Source organism: Saimiri boliviensis, chromosome 10, assembly GCF_048565385.1.
Source record: "Saimiri boliviensis isolate mSaiBol1 chromosome 10, mSaiBol1.pri, whole genome shotgun sequence".
Taxonomy (NCBI): Eukaryota; Metazoa; Chordata; class Mammalia; order Primates; family Cebidae; genus Saimiri; species Saimiri boliviensis.
The window spans coordinates 108,575,024-108,598,196 of NC_133458.1; the positions used below are offsets into that span (position 1 = coordinate 108,575,024).

Sequence of the window (23,173 nt, forward strand, 5' to 3'; positions counted from 1 at the left end):
TACTTTATGGTTTGTTTTATTTACTATTTGCCTTTCCCTGCAGCAAATCACCATAAAGAATGGAAGTTTTGTGTATATTTTCTTCTCTACTCTTGTGCCTAAATAGTACCTGCCATATAGACAATTGGCAAAACTCAATAGTTGAATGAAAATTGAACAAATGCCCTATGAACTAACAGTTTGATACCCTAAAGTAATTATTGTATATCTATACTGGAAGATATAGGCCTGGTATGGTGGTTTATGCTTATAATCCCATCACATTGGGAGGCCAAGGTGGGCAGATCACCTGAGGTCAGGAGTTTGAGACCAGCCTGGCCAACATGGTGAAACCCCATGTCTACTAAAAATACAAAAAAAAATCAGCTGGGTGTGGTGGCAGGTACCTGTAATCCCACCTATCTGGGAGGGTGAAGCAGGAGAATCACTTGAATCTTGGAGGCAGAGGTTGACCTGGGCCGAGATCATGCCATTACATACCATTGCACTCCAGCCTGGGTGACGAGAAAACTCCATCTCAAGAAAAAAAAAAAAAAATATATATATATATATATATATATACACACACACACATATATATATATCTACACACACATATATATGTACACACACACTAGTTAATATATATATTTTCATATATGGTATATTATTTTTAATATATAGTATATATATTTTATGTATATAGTATACTATTTATATAGTATAACTATATCTAATACATATATGTACACACACACTAGAAGATATTTACAAGAAAGCTTGTGAAAATACTATTTGTAATAGAGAAAAACCACATGAGGGAAAATAAAACCTACAAAATATATCATTTTTAGAATGAATAAATTCATCGTGTTATTTTCTCACAATGGAACCACATAAAACAATAAAAAAAGAATGAACTACCATTTTTGATAACATGCTGACATCTGGGGAATCCAATAGTGAACAGGAAAAACTAAATCAAATAAAAATATATAAAGCATGAAGCCATCCATTTAAATTTAAAAATGTCAGAATGAAACAATACAACTTTAAAGATATAGAGAGAGGTAAGAAAACTATATTCAAAATTCAGTTTATTATAAACACCAATTTCAGAATAATGGACTCTCTTGGGGAAATGAAGAGAAGGCTGCATAGCATTGGAAGGGGCTTACGGGGAACGCTAAGTTATATGTATAATCTTTTTCCTAAACTGAACAGTGGATACAGGTTCATTTGTGCTATTTCCTTTATTATGCTCTGGACATTACAATTATACTTATATAATGACTATTTGTGTAAAATATTCATAAAAATAACCCATGCAGACACATATATGTGTGCATACAATTTTTAAAAAAGGTCTTGTTGGATTATATTTTGGAGGATAAGCAGTGGAACAGGAGTTTAAATATGGAATTTGGGATCATTTCTTCTTGTGGGGCACAGAGAAGTCATCCAGTCTAGCACTGGCCAGCACTCTGCTACAAAGCCAACACCATGTTCGGTGTAAGCACAGTCTCCAGCAGGAGTTCCCTCCCCATCCCCCCAAACTCCAGTGTTGCTTCTGCCACGGTGGTGAATGCCTGCAGGGAGACAGGTACCCCTGCATCTCCTAGCAGTCTGCTACAGCTGCTGCAATGCACACCCGTATCCCCAGCCCCAGCAGAGTGGACGCCAAACCTCAAGGACACAGAAGACAAAGGTAAGGTTCAATACAATCCCCCAGAGTTACAGCACTCACTCCAGGAGTTGGGAGCTAAGTGTTGGCCTCCTAAAATCTCCCAGAAATAAAGCCAGTTGGGTAAATCTAGCTCATACCACAATCAAAACCCTCCAGGTCATAAAATAGGATAAAAGGAAAAAAAAAATCCAAAGGTCGGCAGCCCCAAAGATTGAAGAAACATCAGCCCACAAAGATGAGAAAGAATCAGCACAAGAATGCTGAAAACTCAAAAAGCTGAAGTGCCTTCATTCCTCCAAACAATTGCATCACCTCTCCAGCAAGGGTTCAGAACTGGGCTGAGATGGCTAAAATGACAGAAATGGAATTCAGAATACGGATAGATAAGAAGATCGCTGAGCTACAGAGCTACATTGAAACTCAATCCAAGGAAGGTGGAAAACATGGTAAAACAATCCATAAGCTGACAGAAAATATCCAGTATAGAAAAGAACATAACTAGCTAGGCATGGTGACTCATGCCTGTAATCCCAGCACTTTGGGGGGCTGAGGCAGGTGGATCACCTGAGGTCAGGAGTTCGAGACCAGCCTAACCAAAATGGAGAAACTCCATTTCTACTAGAAATGCAAAAAGTAGCTGGGCATGGTGGCATATGCCTGTAATCCTAGCTACTCGAGAGGCCGAGGCAGGTGAATCATTTGAACCTGGGAGGCGGAGGTTGCGGTGAGTTGAAATCATGTCATTCCACTCCAGCCTGGGTGACAAGAGCAAAACTCCATCTCAAAAAACAAAAGCAAAAACATAAAGCCCCATAGAGCTGAAAAACACACTACAGGAGTTTCATAATAAAATTGCAAATGTTAATTGAAGAATAGATGAAACAAAGAAAATAATCTCAGAGATCCAAGACTGGCTTTCTGAAATAAGGCAGGCAGACAAGAATAGAGAAAAAAGCAATAATGGTAAAGGCTTAAAGAAGAGCTAACTATCCTAAGTATATACGCACCCACCATGAGAGCAAGGACATTCATAAGGGAAGTTCTTAAAGACCTTCAAAGAGACTTAGACTCCCACACAATAATAGTGGGAGACAGGCCAGGCACAGTGGCTCATGCCTGTAATCCCAGCACTTTGGGAGGCTGAGGTGGGCTTATCACTTGTAGTCGGGAGTTTGAGACCAGCCTGACCAATATGGAGAAACCCTGTCTTTACCAAAAATACAAAAAAGTAGCCAGGCTTGGTCATGGGTACCTGTAATCCCAGCTACTTAGGAGGCCGAGGCAGGAGAATTGCTTGAACTTGGTAGGCAGAGATTGTGGTGAGCTGAGATCATGCCATTGCACTGCAGCCTGGGCAACAAGACCAAAACTCCATCTCAAAAAAACAAAAACAAAAACAGTGGGAGAGTTGAACATCCCACTGACAATATTAGATAGATGATTGAGACAGAAAATAAATATATTCAGGACCTGAGCTCAGCACTGTATCAAATGGACCTGATATCTACAGAACTCTCATTCAAAAGCAATATACATACTTCTCATCACCACATAGCACATATGCTAAAATCAATCACATAATCGGAAATAAAACATTTCTTAGCAAATGCAAATAACTGAAACCATAACAGTCTCTTGGACCATGATGCAAACAAATTAGAACTCAAGACTAAGAAATTTACTGAAAATCACACAATTTCATGGTAATTGAATACCCTGCTCTGGAATGACTTTAGGTAAATAATGAAGTTAAGGAAGAAATCAAGAAGTTCTTTGAAATTAATGAGAAGTAAGATATGCTAGAATATGGAACACAGCTAAGGTAGTATTAAGAGGGAAAATTACAGCACCAAACACTCACACAAAAAAGTTAAAGTTAACATCCTAGCATCACAATTAAAAGAACTAGAGAAACAAGGGCAACCAAATCCCAAAGCTAGCAGGAAAAAAAAAAAAAAAAAAAAAATTCAGAGGTGAACTAAAGGAAGTTGAGACACACACAAAAACTTGGAAGACCAACAAAACCAGGAAATGGTTTTTTGAAAAAATTAATAAAATAACAGAACTTTAGACATCCTAATAAAGAAGAAAAGAGATAAGATTCAAATAAATACAATCAGAAATGACAGGGGAATATGTCATTTCTGACCCCAAAGAATGACTGATCCCACAGAAATACAAACAACCATTGGAGAATATTGTGAACACCTCTATACACGTAAATAGAAAATCTAGAAGAATTGGATAAATTCCTGAACACATGCACCCTTCCCAAGACTGAACCAGGAAGAAATTGAATCCCTGAACAGACCAATAAGGAGTTCTGAAAATGAGGCAGTAATAAGTAGCCTACCAACCAAAAAAGCCCAGGACCAGGCAGAGTCACAGCTAAATTCTACCAGATATACAAAGAAGATCTGGTACCATTCCTACTAAAACTGTTCCAAAAAATTGAGGATGATGGACTCCTCCGTCACTCATTCTATGTTGCCAGCATCATCCTGATATCAAAATCTGGCAGAGATACAACACAAAAAGAAAACTTCAGGCTAATATCCTTGATAAATATCGATGCAAAAATCCTCAACAAAATCCTCTGCAAACTGAATTTAGCAGCACATCAAAAAGCTTATCCACCATAATCAATTAGGTTTTATCCCTGGGATACAAGTTTGGTTCAACATATGCAAATTAATAAATGTGTTTCACTGCATAAACAGAACTAAAGACAAAAACCACATTATTATCTCAATAGATGCAGAAAAGGCTCTCAAAAAAATTCAATATCCCTTCATGTTAAAAACTATCAATAAACAAGGTAATGAAGGAATATACCTCAAAATAATAAGAGCCATTTATGACAGACCCACAGCTAATATCATACTGAATGGGTAAAAGCTGGAACCATTGCCCTTGAAAAGCAGCACAAGACAAGACTGCCCCCTCTCTCACCAATCCTATTCAACATAGTATTGAAAGTCCTGCTCAGGGAAATCAGGAAAGAGAAATAAATAAAAGGCATACAAATATAATATAAAGAGAGGAAGTCAAACTATCCCTGTTTGCAGATGACATGATCCTATACATAGAAACCCCCAGCATGTCAGCCCAAAAGCTTCTTAAGCAGATAAACAACTTCATCAAAATCTGAGGATACAAATTCAATGTGCAAAAATCACTTGCATTCCTATAAACCAACAACAGCCAAGCTGAAAATCACATCAGGAATTCACAATTGCCACAAAAAGAATAAAATTCCTAGGAATACAGCTAACCAGGGAGGTGAAAGATCTCTACAAGAACTACAAACCGCTGCTCAAAGAAATTAGATGGCACAAAAAAAATGGAAGAATATTCCATGCCCAGGGACAGGAAAATCAACAATCATTATCATTACAATGGCCACAGTGTCTAAAACAGTTTATAGATTGAAAGATGTACCTATTAAACTATCATTGAAATTCTTCACAAAACTAAATTTATGTGAAATCAAAAAACAGCTCAAATAGCCAAGGCCATCTTAAGCAAAAAGAACAAACCTGGAGGCATAACATTACCCAACTTCAAGCTATATTGTAGCACTACAGTAATAAAAACAGCAGAATACTGGTACGAAACAGACACATAGACCAATGGAACAGAACGGAGAACTCAGAAGTAAGGCCACACATCTACAGCTATCTGATCTTTAAAAAACCGGACAAAACAAGCAATGGGAAAAGGATTCCTTATTCAATAAATAGTGCTAGGATAACTACCTAGGCATACGCAGAAGATTGAAATGGACCCCGCCTTTGCATCATATACAAAAATTAATTAAGATGAATTAAAGACTTACAGGTAAAACCTGAAAGTATAAAAACCGTGTAAAAAACCGTGTAAAAAAACCTGGCCAAAGCCATTTAGAACATAGACAATGGCAGAGATTTCACAGTGAAGAAGTCAAAAACAATTTCAGCAAAAGCAAAAATGGACAAAAGGGATCTAATTGAACAAAAGAGCTTCTGCACTGAGAAAGAAATTATCAACAGAGTAAAAAGATAGCAGACAGGGCTAGGCATCGTGGCTCACGCCTGTAATCCCAACACTTTGGGAGGCTGAGGTGGGCAGATCATGAGGTCAAGAGATGGAGACCATCCTGGCCAACATGGTGAATCCCCGTCTCTATTAAAAAATACAAAAATTAGCTGGGCATGGTGGCATGCACCTGTAGTCCCAGCTACTAGGGAGGCTGAGCCAGGAGAATTGCTTGAACTCGGGAGGCGGAGATTGCGGTGAGCCGAGATTGCGTCATTGTACTCCAGCCTGGCGCCTGGCAACAGAAAAAGACTCTGTCTCAAAAAAACAAAAACAAAACAAAACAAAATAAAACAAACAAAAAGACAGCAGACAGAATGGGAGGGAATTTTTGCAAACTATGCATCTGACAAAAATCTAATATCCAGAATCTATAATGAACTTAAATTTATAAGAATAAAACAAATTAAAAAGTGAGCAAAGGACATGAATAGATACTTTTTCAAAAAGACATACATGTGGCCACCAAGCATATGAATAAAAACTTCAACATTACTGATTATTAGAGAAATGGAAATCAAAATCACAATTAGATACCATCTTCTATCAGTGAGAATGGCTACAATAAAAAAAAAATAGATGCTGGTGTGGTTGTGGAGAAAAAAGGAATGCTTATACACTATTGTTTGAGCATAAATTAGTTCCACCATTGTGGAAGACAATGTAGTAATTCCTTAAAGAACTAAAGATAGAAATGTCATTTGATCCAGCTATCCCGTTACTGCATAAATACCCAAAGGCATATAAATCATTCTGTTGTAAAGACACATGTACAGGTATGTTCACTGCAGTGCTCTTCACAATGTCAGAGATATGGAATCAACCTACATGACTCAATGACAGATAGGATAAAGAAAACATGGTACGCATACACCATGGAATAGTGTGCAGCCATTAAAAAAAATAGAGTAAGATCATATCCTTTGCAGGGATGTGGATGGAGCTGGAGGCCATTATCCTTAGCAAACTAATGTAGGTACAGAAAACTAACTATCGCATGCTCTCACTTGTAAGTGGGAGCTAAATGATGAGAACTCATGAGCATATGGAGGAGAACAACACACACTGGGACCTTTGAAGGGGGAGGGTACAAGAGGGGAGAGGATCGGAAAAATTAACTTATGGATACTAGGCTTAATACCCGCGTGCTGAAATAATCCGTACAACAATCCCCCATGACATGAATTTACCTATGTAACAAACCTCTACATGTGCCCCTGAACTTAAAAATTAAAAGAGGAAAAGAAAAAAAGAAAAGGAAAGAAAAGAAAGCCGGGTGCGGTGGCTCAAGCCTGTAATCCCAGCACTTTGGGAGGCCGAGGCGGGTGGATCACGAGGTCGAGAGATCGAGACCATCCTGGTCAACATGGTGAAACCCCGTCTCTACTAAAAGTACAAAAAATTAGCTGGGCATGGTGGCGCGTGCCTGTAATCCCAGCTACTCAGGAGGCTGAGGCAGGAGAATTGCCTGAGCCCAGGAGGCGGAGGTTGCGGTGAGCCGAGATCGCGCCATTGCACTCCAGCCTGGGTAACAAGAGCGAAACTCCGTCTCAAAAAAAAAAAAAAAAAAAAAAAGAAAAGGGAAAAGCAAAGAAAAGAAAAAAATACTGGTGCATTAAGGACACTTACAAAAATGTGAAACACTTGTCCTATGAGTCACTAGGAGGGTAAAAAACAAAACAAAACAAAACAAAACAGAACTTGCTACAATGCTTTTCTGCCAAGGGGAACCTCTGTACTTCATTATGTCTCCATCAGCTACAACACCTGACCTTCCTACCTCCTTAGGCTGGGGTGAGAATAAATTCAGCAACTGTAACTACTACTTGTTTTATATTGATTATTCATCCCTCCAAGCCAGATACAGTGCCAGGCATTTAATATATGGAATCACATCAGCTTCTCAACCTACATCAAGGCCATGTGAACATCCCAATTTTAATAAGGACACTGAAGATCAAAGAAATTCAAAAATTATTCAAGATCACTTGATTGGTGTATGTAGGGGCCAGAATTAAGACCTCTATCACTTGAAAGGTTGGAGTTTGTTCCAGTGCAACATTGAGTCAACGTGAAAAGATTCTACAATGTTTGATGTATCTGATGAAGTTTCAAGGGATTTATTTTTCATTATTTCTCTCTTTTAATTCATCTTGTGTTGTAGGTAGGACTTAAAGCCAGGATACAACATAGTTTTGAAGTCTTATTGCTTTGAAAAGAAGACTATTTCCATAAAGTGATGTCTGTAGTCTTTGCCACGACGATGATTTCTACTGCTTTATCTGCCATGGTAGGTTTTACAAAAGAAAGGTGGTCTTACGCTTGGTTTCATCATAGACTAAATTGTACTTTTGCCCCTTTAAGGCCAAATAGTATTTAGCAAATGCTGTCACCTATACAGGTAACCAAACAGCAGATAATCTCCCTCCCCACCACAAAGTGCACAGACAGGACTACCTGCCCTTTCACAGGTCAGTTCTAGATGCCAGTGTGAGCTGGCATCGGGCTGTAGGGGTTTCTGAGACAGAATCCCTGGTTTCTCAGAGCTCATATGCCAGTGTAGGGAAAAAGCAAAAACACAGGTACGCAAATAAGTGAACAAGACAATTTCAGACAGTCATATATGCCTCCAGGTAAATAAAATAGCATGCAGCACGATGATGCTGACAAAGGCAAGAGGGGGAAGAGAGGGGGTCCTATGGATTGAGAAGCTTTCCAAAGAGAGGTCATTTGATCTGAGAACTTAATGTAAAAAGAAAAGTAAAGCCCTAGTATTAAACTCCTGGGTCATAAAATTTCAACACAAGAGCACGGTAAGTAAGAAGCCCTCCAGTCCGATGACGAGGAGCAAAGATGAGGAAGAGGAAAGCGATAGCTGTGGCTGGTGCCTGTGGAGAGGCTGGCAGAAGATGGGGGCAGTGATGGGCAGTGGGACATGGTTGGAGCCCCCAAAAATTGTGAGCAGGGGCCTGAACTGCCACAACTATAGATGATAATTTCTAGTGCAAAACAAAAGTGTGCTATTTTAAGGCAATGGCACTTACTTAAAAAAAAAAAAAAAAAAAAAGACTTTATTTTCAGAGAAGTTTTAGGCTCAGAGCAATATTGAGAAGAAAGTATAGATATTTCTCATACATGCCCTATTCCCACACAGGCACAGCAACCCCATTATCAGAACCTGGAACCAGAACTGTGCATTCCTGACATGCAATGAGCCCATACTGTTCTGTCGTCATCACCCAAAGTTTACAGTTTACATTAGGGGTCATTTTTGTTTCTTGTTTTTGTTTTTGGTTTTTGGTTTTTTGACGGAGTCTGGCTCTGTTGCCCAGGCTGGAGTGCAGTGGTGCAATTTCATCTCACTGCAACCTCCACTGCCCAGGTTCAAGTGATTCTCTTGCCTCAGCCTCCCAAGGAGCTGGGACTGCAGGCATGCACCACTGCACCCAGCTAATTTTTGTATTTTTAGAGATGGTATTTTACCATGTTGTCCAGGCTGGTCTCAAACTCCTCACCTCATGATCAGCCTCCCTCAGCCTCCCAAAGTGCTGGGATTACAGGCGTGAGCCACCGTGTCTGGTCAGGGTTCACTTTTACCGCTATATGCTCTATGGGTTTGGACACATGTATAGTAATAACATGTATCTACCACTGTAGTATCACATAAGGTATTTTTGCTGTCCTAAAATCCCATCTCTACCTAGTCATCCCTCCCTCTCTTGCAATCCGAGAAGCCACTCATCTTATTCTCTCCAAAGTTTTCTAAAATGTCATATAGTTAGAACTATATAAGTATGCAGCTTTTTCAGAGTGGCTTTTCTCACTTAGTAAGGTGCATTTAAGGTTACTCCATGTATTTTCATAGTTTGATAACTCTTTTCTTTTCTCTTTCTTTTCTTTTCTTTCTCTTTTCTTTTCTCTTTTTCTTTTTCTTTTTCTTTTTCTTTTTCTAAGACAGAGTCTCTCTCTGTCACCCAAGCTGGAAGGCAATGGTGCTGTCTTGGTCACTGCAACCTCTGCCCCCCAGATTCAAGTGATTCTCCTGTCCCAGCCTCCCCAGTAGCTAGGATTACAGGCACATACCACCACCACACCCTGCTAATTTTTGTATTTCTAGTAGAAATGGGGCTTCACCATATTGGTTAGGCTAGTCTAGCACTCCTAACCTCAGATGATCCACCTGCATGGGCTTCCTAAAGTGCTGGTGGGGGACTGTTAAGGAAAAAACACTTCTCTTCCGGAGTCCCCAAGGGGCGTGGTTTTGGTTTCAAAGGCAGGAGCTTCCTAGCACCATGCCTCCATCCACGCCCCCATCTGGCAACCTAGAGTTCTTTGACTTTCCCGAGTGTGGGCTAGGTAGAGGAATTCAGGTGAGCTTCTTTGTTCAAAAAGTCCTCGGAAAGCTCTGGGAGGAGGGGCTCTGTTGGGGACCAAGTAGCCAATCCAGTATCAAAGTCAAAAATCAATCACTCCAGAGGAAGTTTGAAAGAATTCCTGTCGTTCGACGAGAACATGAATGGGGCAGGAATAACTTCAGGGTTAAAATTCCGCTGCTCCTTACCTGTAGGGATTCCTTCCCTGGATCCATTCCCACCGCAGCGTAGGAGCTCTCTGTCCCTCTTTCTTTTTCTCTCTCTGTGCCTAATAAATCATTCTCTGCTAAATGCTTTGGGTCCATGATGTTTACTCCAATGGTAAGCTCACTGCACCTCCGGGGCCCTTCTCCCCATTCCTGCGGTAAGAGAGGCCAAGGACCCGGGCACACTGGAGAAGGGAACTGGGAGCATCTTCAGGCTGCCCCCTCTCCCTTCCCCGCATACACTGGGATTACAGGCGTGAGCAGCTCATTTCTTTTTAACACAAAATAACATTCTATCATCTGGATGTACCACAGTTTATCCGTTCACATACTAAAAGACTTAATGGTTTCTTCCATATTTGGCAATTATGAATACAGCTGCTAAATACATCCATGGCCAGGCTTTTTTGCGAACATAGATTTTCAATGATTTCTTCCATTTTTCATGTTCTGTCTTAGCGTCAATTTATAAGGTATTTTAATAGAGTGTAATCCCAGAAGGCTTTCTCATCTCCAGGCTGGTTCTCATATTTAAAGCTGGCTTTCTGCGCTAACTTGAAACATGTGGTCAGGTTAGGGTCATGGTTAAGACTATGCTGACAGAAGCTGCTGCCTCGTGCTCCACTGTTGGCAGGCCCTGCTCAGACTGTGGGCTTCGGAATCCTGCTCTCACACTAAAAGAATTTTATAATCTTAGCATAGCACCATGGAACTCAGATCTAAGCCCAACGTGTTAGGCTTTGGCCACATTCTGGGGACTCATTTCCATGTCCTACCCTTTACATTGATTCTTGTAATGGAATTCTGAGTAACAGTTCCCTGAATCTGGCTCACCTTTTAAATCTAGAATTTTGTTTATAAACCAAAACCTGGCATCTGGGACTACTTCTTGGTAACAAATTTCCTTAATAATTCTGGGTTCCCAATTTCAACTGAGTGGTAATATCAGCAGCAATAAAAGTAATAATAGACTATATTTTTCTGTTCTAATTATTAACAATATTATCCTATTATTATTCTATTGTTTCTCAGAAACACTATGCTAAAACTTCTCATGGGTTATCTTACCTAAGTCTCTCTGAATCTAATCAGGTGGGCCCTGTCATTATCTCTTTTTGATGCAGGAAAGAAAGTTGTGATTAAGACCTGATGAGAAATGTGCTTAAAGTCAGTTTTCAGGCAATAGAACCATCTTCCCTGAAAACCTTCAGTCATAGGAGGAAATCTTTACCTCCGGCCGGACACGGTGGCTCACTCCTGTAAACCCAGCACTTTGGGAGGCCGAGACGGACAGATCAGGAGGTCAAGAGATCCAGATCATCCTGACCAACATAGTGAAATCCTGTCTCTACCAAAAAATACAAAAAAAAAAAAAAATAGCTGGGTGTGGTGGCACATGCCTGTAGTCCCAGCTACTCAGGAGGCTGAGGAAGGAGAATTGCTTGAACCCAGGAGGCGGAGATTGCATTGACCCGAGACTGTGCCATTGCACTCCAGCCTGGTGCCTGGCAACAGAGTGAGACTCTGTCTAAAAAAAAGAAAAAAAAAAATCTATACCTCCATCTGGGTCCTAGGTCGCAGAACACATCTCTCTAAGAAGCTACGTCCTGCCCTGCTACACCTTACTCCTGCAGCTGTGAGGCATGGGTCAGGTCGGTTCTCCTCAGTCAGGGGCATTAGCTGTCATTGATCACATCAGTAGGTCCCAGTTTGGGCACCAGCTGTAACAGGTATTATGTCAAGGTCGCCACCTGAGACGCTGATCACCATCTGTGGAGGTCTGTCCTGCAGACCCTGACTCAGCGACAGATCAATGAATGCACTCTCACACCCAGTAGATGATTTGAGTGGGCTAGGGATGGTCGTCAGCTGCTTCCAGAGGGGGACTGCAGCTAACCGACTCCCTGTTCCTCCTCACATTTATTCAGTATAGATTTAATAACAGAGGTTCTAAGTCAACATGCTTGTGGATAATTAACATGGTTAAAAGAGTGGTTTTACAAATGATAAAAGCGTTTGGTTCCAGGGCCCAGAATAAACACTATTAATGGGTAATTCCCCTTTGATCTCCCGGAGAGAACCATCCAGCACAAACTTTACACGAGTAAACAGAGAAGAGACAAAGGAATTGTGAGGTAAACAGACTTAATTGTAGAAGTTTTTATTATCCTTAATCTTCACTCTATGACTTAATGTTCTAATGTAAGAACTGGCTGCCTTCAGCCTGTTCCATAAATTAATAAAAACTTTTCGGCCTTCCAAAAGGTTTGAGACTGTAATCTTATAACCTTTCCCTAATATTTCCCTTAATATTTTGCCAGCCACCCCAAGTGAATCTCAACACAGCTGGTCACTTCATCACCTCTGCCTCCACCTGCTCACCCAGGCTACCTCGTAGGGGTCTCTCAAGGTCATCTGGTACAGGCACACACAAGTATTACTCCCATTTTTATAGAGAGTAAAACTGAGGCTCAGTTATGGAAAAGCTTAATGTCTGAAGGAAGGTACTCCTCGTCTCCTCCAGTGACGTCCTGAGTCATCCACTGCACTGCTATGATGCAAAACCATGGCTTCTGAGAAGAAGCAGACCAGGTATGCCACCCAGTGAATCTCTGAACCAGGAATGCTAGGTTCGGTCTTTTGGCTTCATGCCAGCTCCTCTCAGTTATTATAGGCAAGTCACTAAGCTTGCTGAAACTTGTGCATTTGTTAAATAGTCTACTCATGGTCTGCTTTTGATAAAACAGGGAACTTGGCAGTTTTATTTTCTTTAAGGAGTTCGTTATAGTAACTATCCAACAATTCCAGCAGGAAGTACCTTTCTAGTGTACTTCTTCTCCTGTGGGTATTACTGGCCTGGGAGCACCATCATTCAGGCTAAGAATGAAAGAGGAGTTTCCTCCTCCAGGGCACAGAACATCAGGGCACATCTAGGTAAAGTGCAGTGGACAAAACTGGAGCAGCTGTGCTCCTGTGGAGAGACCTAGTTTGCTGTAGACACATAGTTCCTGACAGTCCAGCCCCTTTCTGAGTGCACCCTGAGGACCATGTTTTCTCCACCATTGGAATTGCTCAAGAAGAGATCTTGACACCTGGGGGCCCTGGTTTCTTCTGTGTTAGGGTAGCTGGTCCCTTCAGCAACTCCCCTCCAAAGCATGTAATGGAATAGTCCAGTTCCCTGCATCCGCCAGGTCCATTTTCTCATGCAAATTTCCTGAGAGGTGTTCTGATTCCTCTGCAAGCACTAAAGTCACTTTTCTTTCTCATACACCAAGGGATTGAGAACGTAAGATGGAAATAGAGCTAGGGTGTGTTTTTAAAAACTTGTTTGAACATTTATTTAAAACTTTTAAAGTGGATAATTATGCAGCTCAGTTAAATCAAATAAAGTAAAACCCCACACATCTTAACTCTAACTTGTAGAGCTAGGGTGTGTTTTTAAAAACTTGTTTGAACATTTATTTAAAACTTTTAAAGTGGATAATTATGCAGCTCAGTTAAATCAAATAAAGTAAAACCCCACACATCTTAACTCTAACTTGTTAGTGGTTGATTGTGACAGGCTATAGAGACAGACAGGTGTAAATTCTAGGATACCTGGGGAGAATGTGAGTGTAAAGGGAAATTTCTTTCATAAAATACAAACGCATACCTACATACATACACACGGTATACATGTGTACAGTTAATTACTTCTTATAGAAAACATGTTTTAAACAGGAAAATAACTTAAAGTGGATATTGATATTAGCAGAGCATCTACTGGAAAATGGCTGCTGAAATGAATGCTTAGTGGGTATGGTGGCATGCTTCTGTAGCCCCAGCTATTCAGGAAACTCAGGTGAGAGGATTTGTCGTGCCCACAAGGTTGAGGCTACAGTGAGCCATGATTGCATCACTGCACTCCAGCCTGGGTGACAGAGTTAGACCCTGCTTCAATAATCATAATTATAATTATAATCATAAAAGAATTCTAGGTCCTTCTTTTATCAGAGATTTACAGCTTTCTGAAAATTTTTGTGCAGTTAGGAAAAGTGACAGAAAACCATCTGGCCAGGCATGGTTGTTCACGCCTGTAATCTCAGCTCTTTGGGATGCTGAGGCAGGAGGATCACTTGAGACAAGAAGGGCAAGACCATCCTGGCCAACATATGTATTAGCTGGGTAGTACACACCTGTAATCTCAATCCCTGCTACTTGGGAGGCTGAGAATTGCTTGAACCTGGGAGGCAGAGGTTGCAGAGAGACTCAGAAAGAAAAGAAAGAGAAAGAAAGAAGGAAGGAAGGAAGGATGGATGGAAGGAAGGAAGGAAGAAGAAAAAGAAAGAAAGAAAGAAAGAAAGAAAGAAAGAAAGAAAGAAAGAAAGAAAGAAAGAAAGAAAGAAAGAAAGAGAAAGAAAGAAAGAAAAAGAAAGAAAGAAAGAAAGAAAGAAAGAAAGAAAGAAAGAAAGAAAGAAAGAAAGGAAAAGAAAAAGAAAGAAAGAAAGAGAAAGAAAGAAAAAGAAAGAAAATGAAAGAAAGAAGGAAGGAAGAGAAAGAAAAGAAAAAGTAAAATAAAAAAAGAAAACCATCTGGACCTGTCTAGAGGCTGCAGAAGGAAAGTGTCTTGGGAGGATAACAAAGGAGCCTGGAGCCCCAGGTAACATGCATAGTCATGGGACAAGCAGAGAAATAAGACTTTACGACCGAGCCTGAGGAAGAGCCAGCCAGACCCAGGAAGGAGGTAGGGAGGCGGCTGCTACCAGTGATGGTGGAGCAGAGGGTTCCAAGGGTAAAAGGTACTTACTGTTCTCAATCATGTATAAAGCAAAGCGATAGGAATAGAGAAAGTGCCTGGTAAGTATGAGGAAGCTTCCTTGGCTTGGCAAGGTTAGTTAAGTGGTGCCCAAGTTGTAGTGAAGAGGTGATTGAGTTGTGAGAAATGGAGGGTGAAGTTGTCAACCTCTCTTTTAAAGACTGTCTTAGTTCCTTCAGGCTGCTGTAACATAATGCCATAGATGGTGGCTTAAACAACAGCAATTTATTGCTGACAGTTCTGGAGTCAGGAAATCCCAGATCAAGGTATCAGCAGATTTTGTGTCTGATGAGGGCCTCCTTCCTGATTCATAGATGGTGCCGCCCTGCTTCTTCCATCACATAGTGCCTCATGTGTTGGAAGGGAGGAGGGAGCTCTCTGGGACTCCATACTCATGACCTAATTACCTCTCAAGGCCCTACTTCCTCATGCCATCACTTCATATATTGGGTTTAGGATCCCAATATATGAATTTGGGCGGACACGTTCAGAGAACAGTTGATATGCAGCTGCAGAAGAGAATAAAGAGCCCATGACATTAGATGGACAGGATTGAGAGATACTGTTTTAGAGTTGGAGGTACTGTGCTAATGCAAACATGAATGTGTTAAAAGAAAAACGCCTGTAAAAATGAAGGGGATGTAAAATGAGAGAAAGGGCTCATGAATAATGGAGCAATTCCCAAGGCTGTGGTTGAGGAGGGGATCCTAGACACTGGTAAGGACCTTGCCACCAGAGGTTTCTGACAGGAGAAAGGGAAGGAGAGATGAGCATGGTGATTTTCACATTAACTATTGTGTGTGATTATTTTTGAAATATTCATTTTTGCCTTCTCCATGTATTTTTCCCTTCGTTTTCCCTGAGTAATCAGGAGGCTTTAGCTGTGCTTTGCAATTCAGGAGAAAGTTGTTCCTGATTTTGTTTCTAAAACCTATGCCCATTGACTAAGTAAGTGTTTGAGGAAATAAAGAATTTTGGGGAAGAATATGAGATGGACAGAGGGAGTGGAGAGATATTCGACAACCCAGAGAGCAAGAAAGCGGCAACACAGGCCCTCAGAGGAACGTGCGCTGACCATCAGGAAGCCAGGTCTTCAGCAAGGCCTCAGTCACGCCAAGCCCCTGCTTGTCCCAAAGAGCGGTACATAAGCACACTGAACTAAACACCACAGTGGTCTCAGCGTGATCTCCTGTGGGAGCTGATGAATGCAGGAGATACCTCACTAAAACCCTTGAGACGTGGGTCAGCCTAAGTAAGCCTCAAAATAACCAAGAATAACATTCCTGCTCAACCATTGCCACAATACTCTCAATCTATAACAAAGAACAAAAAAGGCATTTCCTGAAAATGTTTTTTTAAAGTGAGACTCATATTTGCCATGTAAATGTGTAGTTGTCAAATTTGAGGGATTTCTGTCAAATAGCTCTATTTTTGTCAGCATTGGAGGAGGACAGCTCATCTTCTTGAGAGTGTGTGGGTATAGAGGGGTTAGGAGCGAGAAGTAAAACTTTAGAAAAGGTTGGTAAAATGATCTTTATTCAATTAAGCTAAAGATTCACTCAGTACATAGCATATGTTTGTCACTGTTCTGAACTCTGGGAATACAGAGAAAGAAAAGATCAACAACCTGGCTTAGAGCATCTTTCATTTCACTCTGGTGTGGGAATGGGCAAAGTGGCTGGTTGTGGACTTACAGCAGATGGGTCCTTTCACACTCTGCTGGAGATTACACACCATAGCATTGTGATAATTATGATCTCCCCTGCAGCCCAGATGTGAAGTCCCAGGATGGGCTTAGGGCTAGGGTTTGGCAGAGTATTACAGTAGAAATGTAAAAACTTAAAAAGTGCTGGGAAATGGTGTGAAATGTCATGGATGCATGTACCCTAACTGGATTAAAACAGCATTTATGTAAAAAATAAACTAAAAGAAGGCAGAAAAAAAAAGAACTGTGCAGAAACCTGATGTTTCCATAATGTTAAAGCGGAGACATATTGAATATAGGAAGGTGAAAAGCATGGAATTATTGATGGTGATGGTAAAAGAGAAGAACTCTGTATATTTCAAAGTTGGAGACCTCAGGAAATATGATAAATTCTTATTATGGGATTCTGGCTGGCTGATATGTAGATAAACATCTCTTGAAGTTGAAAAAGTCAGAAATCTGTATGTATAGGGTGTTGAATATGCATCAAAATGAATACTTATACCTCAAAACTAAGGCGGTTGTTATGATCTAGAGAGATCCTGTGAGTTATGTGTAGTGATTTACTGGAGATGCTATTGAAGGGGAGGGAGAAGAGTAGATTGATAAAAAACTTGATTGGTTTTACTTTTCAATGTCAAGGGAAGTGTAAGCTCCTTTAAGCCTTTTGGTTAATGGGACTATAGCTGAATCTTTGCCCTATTGCAAATGATCCAGTAAAGTTGGGAAAGAGACAATGTTTAATTAAAGTCTGGGTGTGTAGAAAGTTATCACTGATGAGTATAGCTGTGAAGAGAGAGCATGTTGTGGAAGCTAAAGAGAAATGATGAGTGCAGAAAGAGAAAGCGTGGAACAAGGCACAGAGGAACACTGAAGAATTTCTCAAGAATGGCTTGATTTTAGTGGATAGAAATGTTAAAGCGGGGGTGGTGGTGACCAATGTTAATGCCATCAGCTGGCCTCTAATATCTGCAGGGAACGAGAAATTAAAGAGATGTTTCATGCTAATATATACAATAACATTGTGTATGGCAGTAATGGTAGTTTTGTCAAAATTCAGTCAGGAAAACGAAATCTGCTCTTGGACTTCAAGTTCAGGCATATCAAGTGTTGATAGTTTTAATATAGAGAAACTGGAGTGTACACCATGTTGGATGAGCTGAAAGAGTGAAAGTCAGACACTCTGCTAAGGATGATCTCAGCTAGGATTGTTAGTATGAGCAGTTCTCAAGAAGCCAATTGAACAGTTACGAATTTCTGGATAGCTCCTACCAAACATGTCAGTGAAAGCGGTGAAATGGGTGGTTCTCGGGAGAGTTTTGGAAGCCACAAATAGCTGTGTCAGAGAAAAATATCCTCTCTTTTCTTTCAGCCTCCCAAATCACATGCAGTTTCTCACAGTGGCCAGCTGAAACCCCAAATCACGTTAGAAATGCATTTCCTATGTTGTTTTTTGCAACACAGAGGCAGCCTTGGGAGGAAGACATGGTGATGTTGTGCTGACAACATGCAATCCAGCAAGAAGAGCCATCGTGGATTTTACAATCTTCAACTATTTACTAGAAATCAGTGATACTTATTTTACAATACATAATGTTTACATTAGTGACATAGCAATAAAGCATGTGCTTTATTATATCATCAATATGCATTAACATAAATATATATATTTAAGGCATACAACTTGATGTTTTGATATATATGTATATATACGCATTGTGAAATGAACATATTTTAGATAATATATCTATCATCTATAGTTACTATTTGTATGATAAATCAAATCTAAGATCTGTTCTCTTGGCAAAGTTCAAGTACACAATAAGATATTGATAAATATCATCACTATGCTCTATGTTATATCTCCAGAAATTACTCATCTTGCATAATTATAATTGTGTACCCTTTGACAAATACCATTCCATTTCTCCCTTCCTTCAACCCCTAACAATCTGCTTTTATGAGTTAGATCATTATAGATTCTACAAAAAAGGGAGATCATCAAGTATTTTCTGTGCCTTGCTTATTTCACTTAACATAATCTCTTCCAGCTCTATTCATGTTGCCTCAGGTGGAAGAATATCCTTTTTTTTTAGGTTGATTAAGATTTTTATGTCTCTTTCTCTCTCTCTCTCTCTCTCTCTCTCTCTCTCTCTCTCTCTCTCTCTCTCCCCTTTCCTCTGTTTCTTTCTCTCTCTCTGAGTGTGTGTGTGTGTGTGAGTGTGTGTGTAAATTTCTTTATCCACTTATCCATTGAAAAGCATTGAGGTTGTTTACATATCTGGATGTTCTATCAATTTTTGAAAATGAAGTAAAAGTCTCTTGCTATTGTTGTATGTTGTCAATTTCTCCCAAAAGACTTGTCAACATTTCCTAAATATATTTAGTTACCCTGATGTTGGAGATATATATATATATTATATATATACATATATATTTTATATATATATATACACACACATTCAACTGTATACTTCATATATATATTTATATTTAAAATTGTCATATCTTACTGTCAAACTGATATTATACAATGATTTTCTTTGTCTCTAGTGACAGCTTGTGACTTAAAGTCTATTTGGTAAGTTACAGGCATAAGTACTCTTTCTCTATTTCAATTATTGTTTGCATAGAATATCTTTTTCCATTCCTTTACTTTCAGTATGTATGGCCTTATATCTAAAGTTACTCTCTTGCACGAAGTATTTCACTAAATCTTTTTTGTTCATTTAGAAATTCTATGACTTGTGACTGTGCAGTTTAATCTATTTACATTTAAAGTGATTATTGTTAGGCAACAACTTACTATTGTCATTCTGTTAATTGTTTTTTACCTCTTTTGCATTTTTTTCTTCCTATCTCACTAACTTCTTTATTATTTGGTAGATTCTTTGGTGTTTTGATTTGATTCCTTTCCCTTTATCCTCTTTGTATCTAGTATAGGTTTTCCTTTGTGGTTACTAAGATACTGGTGCAAATATTCTTACAGTTATAACCATCTATTTTGATTTGATACTAACTTAAATTCAATTGTATATAAAAATCTGCACTTTACCACTCCCTACACTTTGTGTTTCTAAAGTCAGAATTTACTTCTTGTTTATAATATGAACGGATTACCAAATTTTCACTCTAGTAGTTATTCTTAATACTTTCATGTTTTGAATTTACATTAGAGTTATGGGTAATTTGCATACCACCATTATAGTGCTATGTTATTGTGCATTTGACTGTGTATTTATCTTTACTTGTGAGATTTATACTTTCGTATGCTTTTACCTTGCTCTACAGCATACTTTTTATTTTATATGAAAATCTCCCTTAAACATTTATTGTAAGGCAGATCTAGTAATGACAAATTCCTTCAATTTTTGTTTGTCTGGAAAAGATTATATTTTTCGTTCATTTTTAAAGGATGACATTGCAGGATTCTTGGTTGAAACTGTTTTCAGTACTTTAACATATAATCTCAATCTTTCTTGGTCTGTAAGATTTCTGTTGAGAAATACACTGATAGTTTTATGGAGGTTTTTTGTATATGCCAAATCACTTTTCTCTAATTCCTTCCAAATTCTCTCTTTGTTTTTGATTTCCAACGATGTAATTTTAATATGTTTTGATGTAAACATCTTTATGTTCAATTATTTTGAATTCTACAGGCTTCTTGAGTCATGCTATTTTCATTCCCAGATTTGGGAAGTTTTGGGGTATTTCTTTAAATAAGTTTTCTGCATCTTTCTTTCTTTTATCTCCTTCTGAGACTCCATAATGTGTGTGTGTGTGTGTGTGTGTGTATGTATGTGTGTATATAATTGTGTCCCATAATTTCTGTAGGCTCTGTTCACTCTTATTCATTGCTTTTTCTTTCAGATTGGATTAATTTAAAATAATCTGTCTGAGTTTGCTGATCTTTTCCTCCTCACCATCAAGTTTGCTATTAAGGGGTTTTATTTTGTTTTGTTTTGCTATCTTGTTGTTGAACTCCAAATTTTATTCTTGTATTGTTTTCCTGTTATTACTAAATTGTTTAATTCTCTCCTATAGTAGCTTATTAAGCTTTATTAGAAAAACTATTTCAAATTATTTGTCACATGGGTCATAGATATCTCTTGATTTGCAATCAGTTGCAAGAAGTTTATTGTGTTCTTTTGAGGGTATCGTGTTTCTGTGATTCTTCACGATCTGTTTAGCTTTGCACAGGTATCTTCACATTTGAAGAAGTAATCACCTCTTGCAGACTATGGACTGACTCGAGTTAGGAAAGACCTCCGGCTTTGAAGAATGTGGACAGCATGGAGGTGCTGACAGTTAGGGTATGCTGGAGTGTGGTGCCACACAGGGTCTAGTGGAGACCATGGACAGGGGCATATGTCAGCTTTGGATCTGGGAGTAAGAGAGGTGGCTTGATAGCATAGGCAGCTGGGACTTATGTCATTATCAATTACTTGGTAATTGGTGGTAAAAGATTTAGGGACCTGCAGTAGTTGCAAAGGTTGCTGGGGTTCTGGGTGGTGCCTGAGTCTAGCAGTGAATGTGCCTGGATAAGTGTAAGCTGGTGTAGTCAGCACAAGCTTCAGAGGCCAACTGTGGGCACATGCTGCTTGCTGGAGATGGGGTACCCACAGTAGTGTTGGCTGGGGCAATTCTGGTGAAGAGGATGCTAGGTCAGGCAGCTGAGGTTCATGACAGCAAACACTGCAGGAAGAGAGATGAGTGGTAGATGGTTCTCTATACTATGGCATGTTTTGTTTGAGACACACAAATTTCATTTCACAGGTCTCAACTACAGCAAACACCTACAAAGAGGACCGGGATTTAGGGGGTAAGCACAGGTGCCCATGTGCTTAAATCTTCATACAAGCCCTGTAATATAAATATCATTCTCACAAGTTTTAGAAAATGAAACTAAGGTTTAGGGCAAGTGAGTTTCTGCTAGAATGACTGACTTGCCAAATTACCATTAGAATAAGAGCCAAATTTGCTTAAGCTCAAATTATCTGATTTATTCACAAATTACAGTGTTTGTCAGTTCAGAAATAAAATTTAATCATAAAATTGTGGTAAAATATTATAAAGCCCCATTTTCTCAAATGGCAAACCCAATCTCAAAGAGTATTCTTTAACTCATTCTTTCTCCAGTGGTCGAAAAGACACATTCATTATATGCTTGATTCTTAGACTTCTTTTTCACTACATTACACAGTGTATACTTGTCGACCTCCTCTTAACAAAGTCCCTGTTAAAATGCCTGTGAAAAGACCAAGGAACATAGAAGCTAAAACAATGGAGAGCATGAGATGTTCCAGTTAAGAGTTTTGTTTTTTTGACAGCCATTGCAGTACATCCAGCTCTATAGAGAAAATACCAAGGCAAATGAGAGCTGGACGGGCACTGGGCAACTTTGTGCCTCACTGAGGGAAAATAACTAAACATAGGCAAAGAAGATCTTAAGAAGCTGAGAGGTAAAATATCATCATATGCATTTTTTGTGCAAATTTGTTGGGAGGAGCATAAGAAGAAACATCCAGATGCTTCAGTCAACTTCTCAGAGTTTTCTAAGAAGTGCTCAGAGAGTTGGAAGACCAGGTCTGCTAAAGAGAAAGGAAAATTTGAAGATATGGCAAAGGCAGACAAGGCCCGTTATCGAAGAGAAATGAAAACCTATATTCCTCCTAAAGGGAAGACAAAAAAGAAGTTTAAGGATCCCAATGCACCCAAGAAGTCCCCTTCGGCCTTTTTCCTGTTCTGCTCTAAGTAATCTCCCAAAAATCAAAGGAGAGCACCCTGGCCTGTCCATTGTTGATGTGAAGAAACTGGGAGAGATGTGGAATAACACTTCTGCGGATGACAAGCAGCCTTATGAAAAGAAGACTGAGAAGCTGAAGGGAAAATAGGAAAAGGATATTGCTGCCTATCGAGCCAAAGGAAAGCCCGATGCAGCAAGAAAGAGAGTTGTAAAGGCTGAAAAAAAAAGCAATAAAAAGATGAAGATGAATAAGATGCAGAGGAAGAAGATGATGATGATGAATAAGTTGGTTCTAGTGCAGTTATTTTTCTTGCCTCTAAAGCATTTAACACAACTCACTCCTTTTAAAGAAAAAATTGAAGTATAAGGCTGTGTAAGATTTGTTTTTAAATGCTACAGTGTCTTTTTTTGTGTAGTTAACACACTACCGAATGTGTCTTAAGATAGCTCTGACCTGGTGGTATTTTCAACAGCCACTAACCTTGCCTGGTACAGCACGGGGGTTGTAAATTGGCAGGGAAATTTAAAGCAGGCTCTTGTTGGTGCACAGCACAGATTAGTTATATACAGTGATGGTGGCTTTTTCACCTTCAGTTGTCTCTGAC

The 23,173-nt window shown here is 39.4% G+C and overlaps 1 pseudogene; it reads left to right on the top strand.

Moving 5' to 3' along the window:
* The first annotated feature begins 1,482 nt into the window (after positions 1–1,482).
* On the top strand, positions 1,483–22,853 carry LOC101030859 (high mobility group protein B1 pseudogene; annotated as a pseudogene).
* The last annotated feature ends 320 nt before the right edge of the window (positions 22,854–23,173 follow it).